General features: G+C 45.5%; 1 protein-coding gene and 9 non-coding genes across 10 annotated transcripts in view; all 10 read left to right on the forward strand.

The window, feature by feature from the left end:
• Positions 1 to 17,444, forward strand: part of LOC139248232 (zinc finger protein 84-like) — a 1,036,220-nt gene that overhangs the window by 609,802 nt on the left and 408,974 nt on the right. The window lies entirely within an intron of this gene.
• On the forward strand, positions 4,442 to 4,512 carry trnag-gcc (transfer RNA glycine (anticodon GCC)). The gene has a single exon. It is a non-coding gene; the product is annotated as a tRNA-Gly (tRNA).
• Positions 5,924 to 5,994, forward strand: trnag-gcc (transfer RNA glycine (anticodon GCC)). The gene has a single exon. It is a non-coding gene; the product is annotated as a tRNA-Gly (tRNA).
• trnag-gcc (transfer RNA glycine (anticodon GCC)) lies at positions 7,405 to 7,475 on the forward strand. The gene has a single exon. It is a non-coding gene; the product is annotated as a tRNA-Gly (tRNA).
• trnag-gcc (transfer RNA glycine (anticodon GCC)) lies at positions 8,887 to 8,957 on the forward strand. Its single transcript has one exon. It is a non-coding gene; the product is annotated as a tRNA-Gly (tRNA).
• Positions 10,369 to 10,439, forward strand: trnag-gcc (transfer RNA glycine (anticodon GCC)). The gene has a single exon. It is a non-coding gene; the product is annotated as a tRNA-Gly (tRNA).
• On the forward strand, positions 11,849 to 11,919 carry trnag-gcc (transfer RNA glycine (anticodon GCC)). The gene has a single exon. It is a non-coding gene; the product is annotated as a tRNA-Gly (tRNA).
• trnag-gcc (transfer RNA glycine (anticodon GCC)) lies at positions 13,332 to 13,402 on the forward strand. The gene has a single exon. It is a non-coding gene; the product is annotated as a tRNA-Gly (tRNA).
• trnag-gcc (transfer RNA glycine (anticodon GCC)) lies at positions 14,814 to 14,884 on the forward strand. Its single transcript has one exon. It is a non-coding gene; the product is annotated as a tRNA-Gly (tRNA).
• On the forward strand, positions 16,296 to 16,366 carry trnag-gcc (transfer RNA glycine (anticodon GCC)). Its single transcript has one exon. It is a non-coding gene; the product is annotated as a tRNA-Gly (tRNA).

Raw genomic sequence — 17,444 nt, forward strand, 5'->3', positions numbered from 1 at the left:
TGGTTCGATTATAACCTTGTCCTTCTGATTTTGCAGGGTGACAGGGACACTCGTAGAGCAAAAAAACTTAACCCCTGGTGACGACCAGGCCGTCTGTTTAAAATTACAGATAATACTTACCGGAATGGGAATACGAAAGGCGCTACTCGTAATATGGATAGCCCTGCGACATGCACGTACCCTGGGCAACACCGACGGACAGCAGAGCACGCTGGAAATAAACAACTATATGAACTATGGAGTCTTGTTTAATTTAACGGACGGAATGTGCATCCCAGCAACCAAGGACTGGAGCAAGGACAGGACTTATTTTAATGCATGGTTACAAGTGAATCCTAATAAGAATCCTAATAAGAATAAGAGTATGTGTACAGTGCTCCACGGGTATAAGGAGCAGATGCATTAAACGGAGGGATGTCAAAGGGCCTGATGAATGTACTTTCGGCATAATTTGCGCGCCTCCGGGACAATCCCAGCAATCAGTCATCCGCAAGAAGGGAATGGGGCTGTGTGGGTATTACGAGGAGGCGGGGGCGGCTGCAATATAATTGTATGTATGTTTCTCACCCCCTCCGACACCGCGCCCCATAAGAATCACTACATTGCCCGAAGAACTGCCTTGTCCCATAACTACTAAGGGACCAGAAAATGGGATTGCAATGTACAACGAAGGGGAATTATTGTATGATAATGTTAAACATGAAATTGTGCCTGTTCTGATCAATATTTCAGGCATCCAGATGCCGGAATATTGTACCGAACAGTCAAGGAAGATGTACAATGTATTAAGTAAAGTCGTAATGCAGCAGGCTGCCGATGCCATGGGTGCCAGTAAGTTCCGGGGACAGGGGTTAGCACCCAGGGTGAAGAGGGAAATAGTAAATGATGTTGCTACCGTTTTCAATACAGGAACCTCCGTAGTGAACTCGATAGACATACAAGGGCTAAATGAGAGGGTAGAACAGCTTAAAGGGGTGATGAAGGGGTTATTGGAGAGGGTGGAGCAAAACCAGGAAGACCAGGCCAACCTAGGAAAGGAGGGGGCCGAAATCCAGTTGGATGGCATCTCAGTCCTGGAAGCTCACGCTAAAACCATCAATCACCTCATTGATAGAGAACAAGAAGATACAATAAAGCAAAGACAGGGCAACTCTGTCATGCTTATGGTCTGTGGATGGTGGGACAGATCCGCCACAACCTCAACCAGATCCAACGCGGGGAGGTACCCGATTGGATAGACAGTTCACATTTAGCTCAGTTGGCGAACCAAAGGGGGACACTGGATAATTGTACTCTGAAGGGACTGACCCGAGTATACCCCGCAATTCCAGATTGCCAGATGGGTAGGACTACCGGGATAGGGATAGTCCTGTTGATCCCCATAGCAACGCCGGACTCAGGGCCGTTCCCCTTATACCAACTAGAGAATATCGGAGTAATACGGGAAAATGTCTCCATACGCTACTACCTGACCACCACCTCTGCCGTTCGTCGAAACAACATACTTACCGGGATTTCCCTAGCAGATTGCAAGCAAAGGGGGGAAATCACAGTATGCCCTCACCCGGTGGGCCGAGGCGAACTAGACGAGTGCGGGTTTAACCGAACCAATGGGTGTGTACTAGAAATAGTGCCCGCACACATGCACTTCGCGAGGGCAGGCTACGGAGGGAGGGGAAGATACTGCGTCTCTACTACTGAGCGTTCATACCAGTATAATGACCTGCAGTGCCCTATACCGCAGCCAAACTTTTGCTTTACACCACTACGACCTGTCGCGATCGGGCAAGCGCATATCACCCAGGTTAGGCGCCGGAAGTCCGAAGTTATTGAAGTAACTGATCAGCTCCATGATCATTTGCAGGATTATGACGAGCCAGAGCAGGTCCCTATCCCACATCTAACCGAAGTATTACGGGAGTTGAGGCTCAGAGTGGGTCAATCTGTAAAACTCTATCACCAGCTACAAACTAAAATCAAAGAAGATACCGAGGTAGACTTACAAAGTCAGAGTTGGTGGAGAAAGGTCTGGGACTGGGGAATAAATGTGAACATCCACCCATGGATTCGAATTATTTCACACACACTGGTCGGAATACAATTAATCTTAGCAATAACATGGGGCGTGATGGCCTGCCAGGTATGCAGGCGCCACAAACGGCAGAAACGGACCAATCACCGTTCCCTGGATATTAAACAAGTCTGTTTGATAAGGGGACGGGAGGAGCTAGCCTTTGTTAATTTGATTTGAGCAACCGGAACTCCTGAAACCGTGTGACTGGCCAGCACGTTGAGGCAAGGAATACCGGGCCGTGCACAAATATCAGATAAAGGCAGTATTTCGGTTAAAAGGGGACTAGGGCTAGTCCCTTTACCGAAAGGGGGAATTGTTGTAGAGAGTCGAAAGATATATATAGACTTAGGCATTAGGCACCTGCTGGATATTTAGAACTCACATAAGCTTAAATGGACACACACATAAAATGGCTGCCCAGGCATTATGGGAAATCAGGTAGTCAAACTGTGAACTGTTGAACGTTCACTGACCGAGCAATAACCCTGTGAGGCCCACTGTAGGAATGCCTGGGAAGGCAGAGATAAGAAGGAAGCCATCTCCTGTGAACAAGGCCATAAACCAATTAATTCCCCAGGAAGAAAGATAAGAGGGAAACCATTTGCTGTAAACAAGGCTACAAACCAATTATTTCTCCCAGATGAAAGAACTAGGGAGAGAACATATAAAGTCATCGATCAACCCAAATTGACAATGGTTCCCTGGTTACTAGGAGAATTCTATTGGATTAAAAAACCTATATGTAATCTATAATCGTTATGATTGGCTTGTGTCCAGCCGTGATGAGCTGTGTAACTGCAGTAAGCTGTTTTTTAACTGTTGTAAAACATATAAAGGTACATGTAACTCTTTGTTCTGTGAAGAGAAACCTGGATACGGTCCTGAGTTTTTCCTTCCCGCTGAGCGTAATAAAGCTGCTTCAGCATTGGAACCGACCCTGAGTGTTGAGTGATTCTTCAGAGAAAACACTAACGCTAACACCGTGCATTTAAAAATTAAGCTGACCGACTGTTTAAAGCGCGGACACAGAGAGGAGCGGCTGTTAAATGAGCGGAGGCACAGATATACTTCTGTATAAAGAGCGGGAGCAGTGAGGAGCGCTTGTAAAGTGAGGGAGTAAAGGATTTGAGTCATTTTTCAAATAGCACGAGCAGAGGGAAGCGGCAATTTAAAAAGCGAGAACACACAAGAGTGGCTGTTTACAGTGCGGCAGCAGAGATGAGCGGGAGCAAGGCTGGGCGGCAGTTTAATAAGGAGGAGCAGAAAGTAGCGGCGGTACCGTTTCCTCGAGCTGTGGCGATTTACAATAATTCCGTCAATGTAATATCTCCAAGTTTGAAAATCACACCAAGCTGGGTGGTAGAGCGAGCTGCGAGGAGGATGCTAGGAGGCTGCAGCGGGATTGGACAGATTAGGTGAATGGGCAATTGGATGGCACATGCCATATAATGTAGATAAGTGTGAGTTTTTCCACTTTGGTGGCAAAACCTTGAAGGTAGAATTTTATCTGAATGTTGACCGATTTGTAAAAGCGGAGGGGTATTGAGACCTGGGTATTTTGGTACATCAGTCGTTGAAATCATTCATAAATACGGGTACAGCATGCAGTAAAGGAAGCAAATGTCATGCTGGCCTTCATAGCGAGGAGATTAGGGTATCGGAGCATGGAGACTTGTACAGGATCTTGGTGAGACCAGACCTTGAGTATTGTGTCCAGTTATGATCATCTAATCTGAGGAAGGACATTCTTGCTTTTGAGGGAGTGTAGCGAATATTCACCAGACTGATTCCAGGGATGGCAGGACTGACATGAAGAAAGATTGGATGGACTAGGCTTATACTCGCTGGAATTTAGAAGAATGAGAGGGGAACTCATAGAAACATTTACAATTTGGTCGGGAATGGACAGGTTTGATGGCGTAAAAAGGTTCCCGCAGTCCGAATGCAGGAAGCCTAGTACAAGCGGTCACAGTCTAAGGATAAAGTGTAAACCATTTAGGACCGACACGAGGAGAAACTTCTTCACTCAGATCATTGTGAACCTCTGGAATTCTGTACCACAGAAAGATGTGGAACCCAGTTGGATAGATATACTCTAAAGAGAGTGAGATATGGCCCTCACGGCTAAAATGATCAAGGGGTATGGAGAGAAATCAGGAAGGGGAAGTGAAGTTGCATGCTCAGCCATGATCATATTGAATGGTGGTGCTGGCTGGAAGGGACGAATGGCCTACTCCTGCAACTACTTTCTAAGTTTCTATGTTTCTATCTTCAGAATATGAGGTGCTTTGTTGTTCTTCGCCTTTTATTAATAAAAATTAAACACTAATTGCACTATCTTTAAACTTGAATGTGTCCGTAATGTGAGCATTGGTGGTTCAGGGGTAGAATTCTCGCCTGCCACGCGGGAGACCCGGGTTCGATTCCCGGCCAATGCAGTTTTTATGGAAGTATTTCGGAAACCGTGCATTTAAAAATTAAGCTGACCGACTGTTTAAAGCGCGGACACAGAGAGGAGCGGCTGTGAAATGAGCGGAGGCACAGATACACGTCTGTATAAAGAGCGGGAGCAGTGAGGAGCGCTTGTAAAGTGAGGGAGTAAAGGATTTGAGTCATTTTTCAAATAGCACGAGCAGAGGGAAGCGGCAATTTAAAAAGCGAGAACACACAAGAGTGGCTGTTTACAGTGCGGCAGCAGAGATGAGCGGGAGCAAGGCTGGGCGGCAGTTTAATAAGGAGGAGCAGAAAGGAGCGGCGGTACCGTTTCCTCGAGCTGTGGCGATTTACAATAATTCCGTCAATGTAATATCTCCAAGTTTGAAAATCACACCAAGCTGGGTGGTAGAGCGAGCTGCGAGGAGGATGCTAGGAGGCTGCAGCGGGATTGGACAGATTAGTTGAATGGGCAATTGGATGGCACATGCCATATAATGTAGATAAGTGTGAGTTTTTCCACTTTGGTGGCAAAACCTTGAAGGTAGAATTTTATCTGAATGTTGACCGATTTGTAAAAGCGGAGGGGTATTGAGACCTGGGTATTTTGGTACATCAGTCGTTGAAATCATTCATAAATACGGGTACAGCATGCAGTAAAGGAAGCAAATGTCATGCTGGCCTTCATAGCGAGGAGATTAGGGTATCGGAGCATGGAGACTTGTACAGGATCTTGGTGAGACCAGACCTTGAGTATTGTGTCCAGTTATGATCATCTAATCTGAGGAAGGACATTCTTGCTTTTGAGGGAGTGTAGCGAATATTCACCAGACTGATTCCAGGGATGGCAGGACTGACATGAAGAAAGATTGGATGGACTAGGCTTATACTCGCTGGAATTTAGAAGAATGAGAGGGGAACTCATAGAAACATTTACAATTTGGTCGGGAATGGACAGGTTTGATGGCGTAAAAAGGTTCCCGCAGTCCGAATGCAGGAAGCCTAGTACAAGCGGTCACAGTCTAAGGATAAAGTGTAAACCATTTAGGACCGACACGAGGAGAAACTTCTTCACTCAGATCATTGTGAACCTCTGGAATTCTGTACCACAGAAAGATGTGGAACCCAGTTGGATAGATATACTCTAAAGAGAGTGAGATATGGCCCTCACGGCTAAAATGATCAAGGGGTATGGAGAGATATCAGGAAGGGGAAGTGAAGTTGCATGCTCAGCCATGATCATATTGAATGGTGGTGCTGGCTGGAAGGGACGAATGGCCTACTCCTGCAACTACTTTCTAAGTTTCTATGTTTCTATCTTCAGAATATGAGGTGCTTTGTTGTTCTTCGCCTTTTATTAATAAAAATTAAACACTAATTGCACTATCTTTAAACTTGAATGTGTCCGTAATGTGAGCATTGGTGGTTCAGGGGTAGAATTCTCGCCTGCCACGCGGGAGACCCGGGTTCGATTCCCGGCCAATGCAGTTTTTATGGAAGTATTTCGGAAACCGTGCATTTAAATATTAAGCTGACCGACTGTTTAAAGCGCGGACACAGAGAGGAGCGGCTGTTAAATGAGCGGAGGCACAGATATACTTCTGTATAAAGAGCGGGAGCAGTGAGGAGCGCTTGTAAAGTGAGGGAGTAAAGGATTTGAGTCATTTTTCAAATAGCACGAGCGGAGGGAAGCGGCAATTTGAAAAGCGAGAACACACAAGAGTGGCTGTTTACAGTGCGGCAGCAGAGATGAGCGGGAGCAAGGCTGGGCGGCAGTTTAATAAGGAGGAGCAGAAAGGAGCGGCGGTACCGTTTCCTCGAGCTGTGGCGATTTACAATAATTCCATCAATGTAATATCTCCAAGTTTGCAAATCACACCAAGCTGGGTGGCAGAGCGAGCTGCGAGGAGGATGCTAGGAGGCTGCAGCAGGATTGGACAGATTAGGTGAATGGGCAAATGGATGGCACATGCAATATAATGTAGATAAGTGTGAGTTTTTCCACTTTGGTGGCAAAACCTTGAAGGTAGAATTTTATCTGAATGTTGACCGATTTGTAAAAGCGGAGGGGTATTGAGATCTGGGTATTTTGGTACATCAGTCGTTGAAATCATTCATAAATACGGGTACAGCATGCAGTAAAGGAAGCAAATGTCATGCTGGCCTTCATAGCGAGGAGATTAGGGTATCGGAGCATGGAGACTTGTACAGGATCTTGGTGAGACCAGACCTTGAGTATTGTGTGCAGTTATGATCATCTAATCTGAGGAAGGACATTCTTGCTTTTGAGTGAGTGTTGCGAATATTCACCAGACTGATTCCAGGGATGGCAGGACTGACATGAAGAAAGACTGGATCGACTAGGCTTATACTCGCTGGAATTTAGAAGAATGAGAGGGGAACTCATAGAAACATTTACAATTTGGTCCGAATGGACAGGTTTGATGGCGTAAAAAGGTTCCCGCAGTCCGAATGCAGGAAGCCGAGTACAAGCGGTCACAGTCTAAGGATAAAGTGTAAACGATTTAGGACCGACACGAGGAGAAACTTCTTCACTCAGATCATTGTGAACCTCTGGAATTCTGTACCACAGAAAGATGTGGAACCCAGTTGGATAGATATACTCTAAAGAGAGTGAGATATGGCCCTCATGGCTAAAATGATCAAGGGGTATGGAGAGAAATCAGGAAGGGGAAGTGAAGTTGCATGCTCAGCCATGATCATATTGAATGGTGGTGCTGGCTGGAATATACGAATGGCCTACTCCTGCACCTACTTTCTAAGTTTCTATGTTTCTATCTTCAGAATATGAGGTGCTTTGTTGTTCTTCGCCTTTTATTAGCAAAAATTAAACTCTAATTGCACTATCTTTAAACTTGAATGTGTCCGTAATGTGAGCATTGGTGGTTCCGGGGTAGAATTCTCGCCTGCCACGCGGGGCACCCGGGTTCGATTCCCGGCCAATGCAGTTTTTATGGAAGTATTTCGGAAACCGTGCATTTAAAAATTAAGCTGACCGACTGTTTAAAGCGCGGACACAGAGAGGAGCGGCTGTTAAATGAGCGGAGGCACAGATATACTTCTGTATAAAGAGCGGGAGCAGTGAGGAGCGCTTGTAAAGTGAGGGAGTAAAGGATTTGAGTCATTTTTCAAATAGCACGAGCAGAGGGAAGCGGCAATTTAAAAAGCGAGAACACACAGGAGTGGCTGTTTACAGTGCGGCAGCAGAGATGAGCGGGAGCAAGGCTGGGCGGCAGTTTAATAAGGAGGAGCAGAAAGGAGCGGCGGTACCGTTTCCTCGAGCTGTGGCGATTTACAATAATTCCATCAATGTAATATCTCCAAGTTTGCAAATCACACCAAGCTGGGTGGCAGAGCGAGCTGCGAGGAGGATGCTAGGAGGCTGCAGCGGGATTGGACAGATTAGGTGAATGGGCAAATGGATGGCACATGCCATATAATGTAGATAAGTGTGAGTTTTTCCACTTTGGTGGCAAAACCTTGAAGGTAGAATTTTATCTGAATGTTGACCGATTTGTAAAAGCGGAGTGGTATTGAGATCTGGGTATTTTGGTACATCAGTCGTTGAAATCATTCATAAATACGGGTACAGCATGCAGTAAAGGAAGCAAATGTCATGCTGGCCTTCATAGCGAGGAGATTAGGGTATCGGAGCATGGAGACTTGTACAGGATCTTGGTGACACCAGACCTTGAGTATTGTGTGCAGTTACGATCATCTAATCTGAGGAAGGACATTCTTGCTTTTGAGTGAGTGTAGCGAATATTCACCAGACTGATTCCAGGGATGGCAGGACTGACATGAAGAAAGACTGGATCGACTAGGCTTATACTCGCTGGAATTTAGAAGAATGAGAGGGGAACTCATCGAAACATTTACAATTTGGTCGGGAATGGACAGGTTTGATGGCGTAAAAAGGTTCCCGCAGTCCGAATGCAGGAAGCCGAGTACAAGCGGTCACAGTCTAAGGATAAAGTGTAAACGATTTAGGACCGACACGAGGAGAAACTTCTTCACTCAGATCATTGTGAACCTCTGGAATTCTGTACCACAGAAAGATGTGGAACCCAGTTGGATAGATATACTCTAAAGAGAGTGAGATATGGCCCTCACGGCTAAAATGATCAAGGGGTATGGAGAGATATCAGGAAGGGGAAGTGAAGTTGCATGCTCAGCCATGATCATATTGAATGGTGGTGCTGGCTGGAATATACGAATGGCCTACTCCTGCAACTACTTTCTAAGTTTCTATGTTTCTATCTTCAGAATATGAGGTGCTTTATTGTTCTTCGCCTTTTATTAGCAAAAATTAAACTCTAATTGCACTATCTTTAAACTTGAATGTGTCTGTAATGTGAGCATTGGTGGTTCAGGGGTAGAATTCTCGCCTGCCACGCGGGAGACCCGGGTTCGATTCCCGGCCAATGCAGTTTTTATGGAAGTATTTCGGAAACCGTGCATTTAAAAATTAAGCTGACCGACTGTTTAAAGCGCGGACACAGAGAGGAGCGGCTGTTAAATGAGCGGAGGCACAGATATACTTCTGTATAAAGAGCGGGAGCAGTGAGGAGCGCTTGTAAAGTGAGGGAGTAAAGGATTTGAGTCATTTTTCAAATAGCACGAGCAGAGGGAAGCGGCAATTTAAAAAGCGTGAACACACAAGAGTGGCTGTTTACAGTGCGGCAGCAGAGATGAGCGGGAGCAAGGCTGGGCGGCAGTTTAATAAGGACGAGCAGAAAGGAGCGGCGGTACCGTTTCCTCGAGCTGTGGCGATTTACAATAATTCCATCAATGTAATATCTCCAAGTTTGCAAATCACACCAAGCTGGGTGGCAGAGCGAGCTGCGAGGAGGATGCTAGGAGGCTGCAGCGGGATTGGACAGATTAGGTGAATGGGCAAATGGATGGCACATGCCATATAATGTAGATAAGTGTGAGTTTTTCCACTTTGGTGGCAAAACCTTGAAGGTAGAATTTTATCTGAATGTTGACCGATTTGTAAAAGCGGAGGGGTATTGAGATCTGGGTATTTTGATACATCAGTCGTTGAAATCATTCATAAATACGGGTACAGCATGCAGTAAAGGAAGCAAATGTCATGCTGGCCTTCATAGCGAGGAGATTAGGGTATCGGAGCATGGAGACTTGTACAGGATCTTGGTGAGACCAGACCTTGAGTATTGTGTGCAGTTATGATCATCTAATCTGAGGAAGGACATTCTTGCTTTTGAGTGAGTGTAGCGAATATTCACCAGACTGATTCCAGGGATGGCAGGACTGACATGAAGAAAGACTGGATCGACTAGGCTTATACTCGCTGGAATTTAGAAGAATGAGAGGGGAACTCATAGAAACATTTACAATTTGGTCGGGAATGGACAGGTTTGATGGCGTAAAAAGGTTCCCGCAGTCCGAATGCAGGAAGCCGAGTACAAGCGGTCACAGTCTAAGGATAAAGTGTAAACGATTTAGGACCGACACGAGGAGAAACTTCTTCACTCAGATCATTGTGAACCTCTGGAATTCTGTACCACAGAAAGATGTGGAACCCAGTTGGATAGATATACTCTAAAGAGAGTGAGATATGGCCCTCACGGCTAAAATGATCAAGGGGTATGGAGAGATATCAGGAAGGGGAAGTGAAGTTGCATGCTCAGCCATGATCATATTGAATGGTGGAGCTGGCTGGAATATACGAATGGCCTACTCCTGCACCTACTTTCTAAGTTTCTATGTTTCTATCTTCAGAATATGAGGTGCTTTGTTGTTCTTCGCCTTTTATTAGCAAAAATTAAACTCTAATTGCACTATCTTTAAACTTGAATGTGTCCGTAATGTAAGCATTGGTGGTTCAGGGGTAGAATTCTCGCCTGCCACGCGGGAGACCCGGGTTCGATTCCCGGCCAATGCAGTTTTTATGGAAGTATTTCGGAAACCGTGCATTTAAAAATTAAGCTGACCGACTGTTTAAAGCGCGGACACAGAGAGGACCGGCTGTTAAATGAGCGGAGGCACAGATATAGTTCTGTATAAAGAGCGGGAGCAGTGAGGAGCGCTTGTAAAGTGAGGGAGTAAAGGATTTGAGTCATTTTTCAAATAGCACGAGCAAAGGGAAGCGCCAATTTAAAAAGCGAGAACACACAGGAGTGGCTGTTTACAGTGCGGCAGCAGAGATGAGCGGGAGCAAGGCTGGGCGGCAGTTTAATAAGGAGGAGCAGAAAGGAGCGGCGGTACCGTTTCCTCGAGCTGTGGCGATTTACAATAATTCCATCAATGTAATATCTCCAAGTTTGCAAATCACACCAAGCTGGGTGGCAGAGCGAGCTGCGAGGAGGATGCTAGGAGGCTGCAGCGGGATTGGACAGATTAGGTGAATGGGCAAATGGATGGCACATGCCATATAATGTAGATAAGTGTGAGTTTTTCCACTTTGGTGGCAAAACCTTGAAGGTAGAATTTTATCTGAATGTTGACCGATTTGTAAAAGCGGAGGGGTATTGAGATCTGGGTATTTTGATACATCAGTCGTTGAAATCATTCATAAATACGGGTACAGCATGCAGTAAAGGAAGCAAATGTCATGCTGGCCTTCATAGCGAGGAGATTAGGGTATCGGAGCATGGAGACTTGTACAGGATCTTGGTGAGACCAGACCTTGAGTATTGTGTGCAGTTATGATCATCTAATCTGAGGAAGGACATTCTTGCTTTTGAGTGAGTGTAGCGAATATTCACCAGACTGATTCCAGGGATGGCAGGACTGACATGAAGAAAGACTGGATCGACTAGGCTTATACTCGCTGGAATTTAGAAGAATGAGAGGGGAACTCAGAAACATTTACAATTTGGTCGGGAATGGACAGGTTTGATGGCGTAAAAAGGTTCTCGCAGTCCGAATGCAGGAAGCCGAGTACAAGCGGTCACAGTCTAAGGATAAAATGTAAACGATTTAGGACCGACACGAGGAGAAACTTCTTCACTCAGATCATTGTGAACCTCTGGAATTCTGTACCACAGAAAGATGTGGAACCCAGTTGGATAGATATACTCTAAAGAGAGTGAGATATGGCCCTCATGGCTAAAATGATCAAGGGGTATGGAGAGATATCAGGAAGGGGAAGTGAAGTTGCATGCTCAGCCATGATCATATTGAATGGTGGTGCTGGCTGGAATATACGAATGGCCTACTCCTGCACCTACTTTCTAAGTTTCTATGTTTCTATCTTCAGAATATGAGGTGCTTTGTTGTTCTTCGCCTTTTATTAGCAAAAATTAAACTCTAATTGCACTATCTTTAAACTTGAATGTGTCCGTAATGTGAGCATTGGTGGTTCAGGGGTAGAATTCTCGCCTGCCACGCGGGAGACCCGGGTTCGATTCCCGGCCAATGCAGTTTTTATGGAAGTATTTCGGAAACCGTGCATTTAAAAATTAAGCTGACCGACTGTTTAAAGCGCGCACACAGAGAGGAGCGGCTGTTAAATGAGCGGAGGCACAGATATACTTCTGTATAAAGAGCGGGAGCAGTGAGCAGCGCTTGTAAAGTGAGGGAGTAAAGGATTTGAGTCATTTTTCAAATAGCACGAGCAGAGGGAAGCGGCAATTTAAAAAGCGAGAACACACAAGAGTGGCTGTTTACAGTGCGGCAGCAGAGATGAGCGGGAGCAAGGCTGGGCGGCAGTTTAATAAGGAGGAGCAGAAAGGAGCGGCGGTACCGTTTCCTCGAGCTGTGGCGATTTACAATAATTCCATCAATGTAATATCTCCAAGTTTGCAAATCACACCAAGCTGGGTGGCAGAGCGAGCTGCGAGGAGGATGCTAGGAGGCTGCAGCGGGATTGGACAGATTAGGTGAATGGGCAAATGGATGGCACATGCCATATAATGTAGATAAGTGTGAGTTTTTCCACTTTGGTGGCAAAACCTTGAAGGTAGAATTTTATCTGAATGTTGACCGATTTGTAAAAGCGGAGGGGTATTGAGATCTGGGTATTTTGGTACATCAGTCGTTGAAATCATTCATAAATACGGGTACAGCATGCAGTAAAGGAAGCAAATGTCATGCTGGCCTTCATAGCGAGGAGATTAGGGTATCGGAGCATGGAGACTTGTACAGGATCTTGGTGAGACCAGACCTTGAGTATTGTGTGCAGTTACGATCATCTAATCTGAGGAAGGACATTCTTGCTTTTGAGTGAGTGCAGCGAATATTCACCAGACTGATTCCAGGGATGGCAGGACTGACATGAAGAAAGACTGGATCGACTAGGCTTATACTCGCTGGAATTTAGAAGAATGAGAGGGGAACTCATAGAAACATTTACAATTTGGTCGGTAATGGACAGGTTTGATGGCGTAAAAAGGTTCCCGCAGTCCGAATGCAGGAAGCCGAGTACAAGCGGTCACAGTCTAAGGATAAAGTGTAAACGATTTAGGACCGACACGAGGAGAAACGTCTTCACTCAGATCATTGTGAACCTCTGGAATTCTGTACCACAGAAAGATGTGGAACCCAGTTGGATAGATATACTCTAAAGAGAGTGAGATATGGCCCTCACGGCTAAAATGATCAAAGGGGTATGGAGAGATATCAGGAAGGGGAAGTGAAGTTGCATGCTCAGCCATGATCATATTGAATGGTGGAGCTGGCTGGAATATACGAATGGCCTACTCCTGCACCTACTTTCTAAGTTTCTATGTTTCTATCTTCAGAATATGAGGTGCTTTGTTGTTCTTCGCCTTTTATTAGCAAAAATTAAACTCTAATTGCACTATCTTTAAACTTGAATGTGTCCGTAATGTAAGCATTGGTGGTTCAGGGGTAGAATTCTCGCCTGCCACGCGGGAGACCCGGGTTCGATTCCAGGCCAATGCAGTTTTTATGGAAGTATTTCGGAAACCGTGCATTTAAAAATTAAGCTGACCGACTGTTTAAAGCGCGGACACAGAGAGGACCGGCTGTTAAATGAGCGGAGGCACAGATATAGTTCTGTATAAAGAGCGGGAGCAGTGAGGAGCGCTTGTAAAGTGAGGGAGTAAAGGATTTGAGTCATTTTTCAAATAGCACGAGCAAAGGGAAGCGCCAATTTAAAAAGCGAGAACACACAGGAGTGGCTGTTTACAGTGCGGCAGCAGAGATGAGCGGGAGCAAGGCTGGGCGGCAGTTTAATAAGGAGGAGCAGAAAGGAGCGGCGGTACCGTTTCCTCGAGCTGTGGCGATTTACAATAATTCCATCAATGTAATATCTCCAAGTTTGCAAATCACACCAAGCTGGGTGGCAGAGCGAGCTGCGAGGAGGATGCTAGGAGGCTGCAGCGGGATTGGACAGATTAGGTGAATGGGCAAATGGATGGCACATGCCATATAATGTAGATAAGTGTGAGTTTTTCCACTTTGGTGGCAAAACCTTGAAGGTAGAATTTTATCTGAATGTTGACCGATTTGTAAAAGCGGAGGGGTATTGAGATCTGGGTATTTTGATACATCAGTCGTTGAAATCATTCATAAATACGGGTACAGCATGCAGTAAAGGAAGCAAATGTCATGCTGGCCTTCATAGCGAGGAGATTAGGGTATCGGAGCATGGAGACTTGTACAGGATCTTGGTGAGACCAGACCTTGAGTATTGTGTGCAGTTATGATCATCTAATCTGAGGAAGGACATTCTTGCTTTTGAGTGAGTGTAGCGAATATTCACCAGACTGATTCCAGGGATGGCAGGACTGACATGAAGAAAGACTGGATCGACTAGGCTTATACTCGCTGGAATTTAGAAGAATGAGAGGGGAACTCATAGAAACATTTACAATTTGGTCGGGAATGGACAGGTTTGATGGCGTAAAAAGGTTCTCGCAGTCCGAATGCAGGAAGCCGAGTACAAGCGGTCACAGTCTAAGGATAAAATGTAAACGATTTAGGACCGACACGAGGAGAAACTTCTTCACTCAGATCATTGTGAACCTCTGGAATTCTGTACCACAGAAAGATGTGGAACCCAGTTGGATAGATATACTCTAAAGAGAGTGAGATATGGCCCTCATGGCTAAAATGATCAAGGGGTATGGAGAGATATCAGGAAGGGGAAGTGAAGTTGCATGCTCAGCCATGATCATATTGAATGGTGGTGCTGGCTGGAATATACGAATGGCCTACTCCTGCACCTACTTTCTAAGTTTCTATGTTTCTATCTTCAGAATATGAGGTGCTTTGTTGTTCTTCGCCTTTTATTAGCAAAAATTAAACTCTAATTGCACTATCTTTAAACTTGAATGTGTCCGTAATGTGAGCATTGGTGGTTCAGGGGTAGAATTCTCGCCTGCCACGCGGGAGACCCGGGTTCGATTCCCGGCCAATGCAGTTTTTATGGAAGTATTTCGGAAACCGTGCATTTAAAAATTAAGCTGACCGACTGTTTAAAGCGCGCACACAGAGAGGAGCGGCTGTTAAATGAGCGGAGGCACAGATATACTTCTGTATAAAGAGCGGGAGCAGTGAGGAGCGCTTGTAAAGTGAGGGAGTAAAGGATTTGAGTCATTTTTCAAATAGCACGAGCAGAGGGAAGCGGCAATTTAAAAAGCGAGAACACACAAGAGTGGCTGTTTACAGTGCGGCAGCAGAGATGAGCGGGAGCAAGGCTGGGCGGCAGTTTAATAAGGAGGAGCAGAAAGGAGCGGCGGTACCGTTTCCTCGAGCTGTGGCGATTTACAATAATTCCATCAATGTAATATCTCCAAGTTTGCAAATCACACCAAGCTGGGTGGCAGAGCGAGCTGCGAGGAGGATGCTAGGAGGCTGCAGCGGGATTGGACAGATTAGGTGAATGGGCAAATGGATGGCACATGCCATATAATGTAGATAAGTGTGAGTTTTTCCACTTTGGTGGCAAAACCTTGAAGGTAGAATTTTATCTGAATGTTGACCGATTTGTAAAAGCGGAGGGGTATTGAGATCTGGGTATTTTGGTACATCAGTCGTTGAAATCATTCATAAATACGGGTACAGCATGCAGTAAAGGAAGCAAATGTCATGCTGGCCTTCATAGCGAGGAGATTAGGGTATCGGAGCATGGAGACTTGTACAGGATCTTGGTGAGACCAGACCTTGAGTATTGTGTGCAGTTACGATCATCTAATCTGAGGAAGGACATTCTTGCTTTTGAGTGAGTGCAGCGAATATTCACCAGACTGATTCCAGGGATGGCAGGACTGACATGAAGAAAGACTGGATCGACTAGGCTTATACTCGCTGGAATTTAGAAGAATGAGAGGGGAACTCATAGAAACATTTACAATTTGGTCGGTAATGGACAGGTTTGATGGCGTAAAAAGGTTCCCGCAGTCCGAATGCAGGAAGCCGAGTACAAGCGGTCACAGTCTAAGGATAAAGTGTAAACGATTTAGGACCGACACGAGGAGAAACGTCTTCACTCAGATCATTGTGAACCTCTGGAATTCTGTACCACAGAAAGATGTGGAACCCAGTTGGATAGATATACTCTAAAGAGAGTGAGATATGGCCCTCACGGCTAAAATGATCAAGGGGTATGGAGAGATATCAGGAAGGGGAAGTGAAGTTGCATGCTCAGCCATGATCATATTGAATGGTGGAGCTGGCTGGAATATACGAATGGCCTACTCCTGCACCTACTTTCTAAGTTTCTATGTTTCTATCTTCAGAATATGAGGTGCTTTGTTGTTCTTCGCCTTTTATTAGCAAAAATTAAACTCTAATTGCACTATCTTTAAACTTGAATGTGTCCGTAATGTAAGCATTGGTGGTTCAGGGGTAGAATTCTCGCCTGCCACGCGGGAGACCCGGGTTCGATTCCCGGCCAATGCAGTTTTTATGGAAGTATTTCGGAAACCGTGCATTTAAAAATTAAGCTGACCGACTGTTTAAAGCGCGGACACAGAGAGGAGCGGCTGTTAAATGAGCGGAGGCACAGATATACTTCTGTAAAAAGAGCGGGAGCAGTGAGGAGCGCTTGTAAAGTGAGGGAGTAAAGGATTTGAGTCATTTTTCAAATAGCACGAGCAGAGGGAAGCGCCAATTTAAAAAGCGAGAACACACAAGAGTGGCTGTTTACAGTGCGGCAGCAGAGATGAGCGGGAGCAAGGCTGGGCGGCAGTTTAATAAGGAGGAGCAGAAAGGAGCGGCGGTACCGTTTCCTCGAGCTGTGGCGATTTACAATAATTCCATCAATGTAATATCTCCAAGTTTGCAAATCACACCAAGCTGGGTGGCAGAGCGAGCTGCGAGGAGGATGCTAGGAGGCTGCAGCGGGATTGGACAGATTAGGTGGATGGCAGATGCCATATAATGAAGATAAGTGTGAGTTTATCCACTTTGGTGGCAAAACCTTGAAGGTAGAATGTTATCTGAATGTTGACCGATTTGTAAAAGCGGAGGGGTATTGAGATCTGTGTATTTTGGTACATCAGTCGTTGAAATCATTCATAAATACGGGTACAGCATGCAGTAAAGGAAGCAAATGTCATGCTGGCCTTCATAGCGAGGAGATTAGGGTATCGGAGCATGGAGACTTGTACAGGATCTTGGTGAGACCAGACCTTGAGTATTGTGTGCAGTTACGATCATCTAATCTGAGGAAGGACATTCTTGCTTTTGAGTGAGTGTAGCGAATATTCACCAGACTGATTCCAGGGATGGCAGGACTGACATGAAGAAAGACTGGATCGACTAGGCTTATACTCGCTGGAATTTAGAAGAATGAGAGGGGAACTCATAGAAACATTTACAATTTGGTCGGGAATGGACAGGTTTGATGGCGTAAAAAGGTTCCCGCAGTCCGAATGCAGGAAGCCGAGTACAAGCGGTCACAGTCTAAGGATAAAGTGTAAACGATTTAGGACCGACACGAGGAGAAACTTCTTCACTCAGATCATTGTGAACCTCT

Source organism: Pristiophorus japonicus, unplaced genomic scaffold, assembly GCF_044704955.1.
Source record: "Pristiophorus japonicus isolate sPriJap1 unplaced genomic scaffold, sPriJap1.hap1 HAP1_SCAFFOLD_29, whole genome shotgun sequence".
NCBI lineage: Eukaryota > Metazoa > Chordata > Chondrichthyes > Pristiophoridae > Pristiophorus > Pristiophorus japonicus.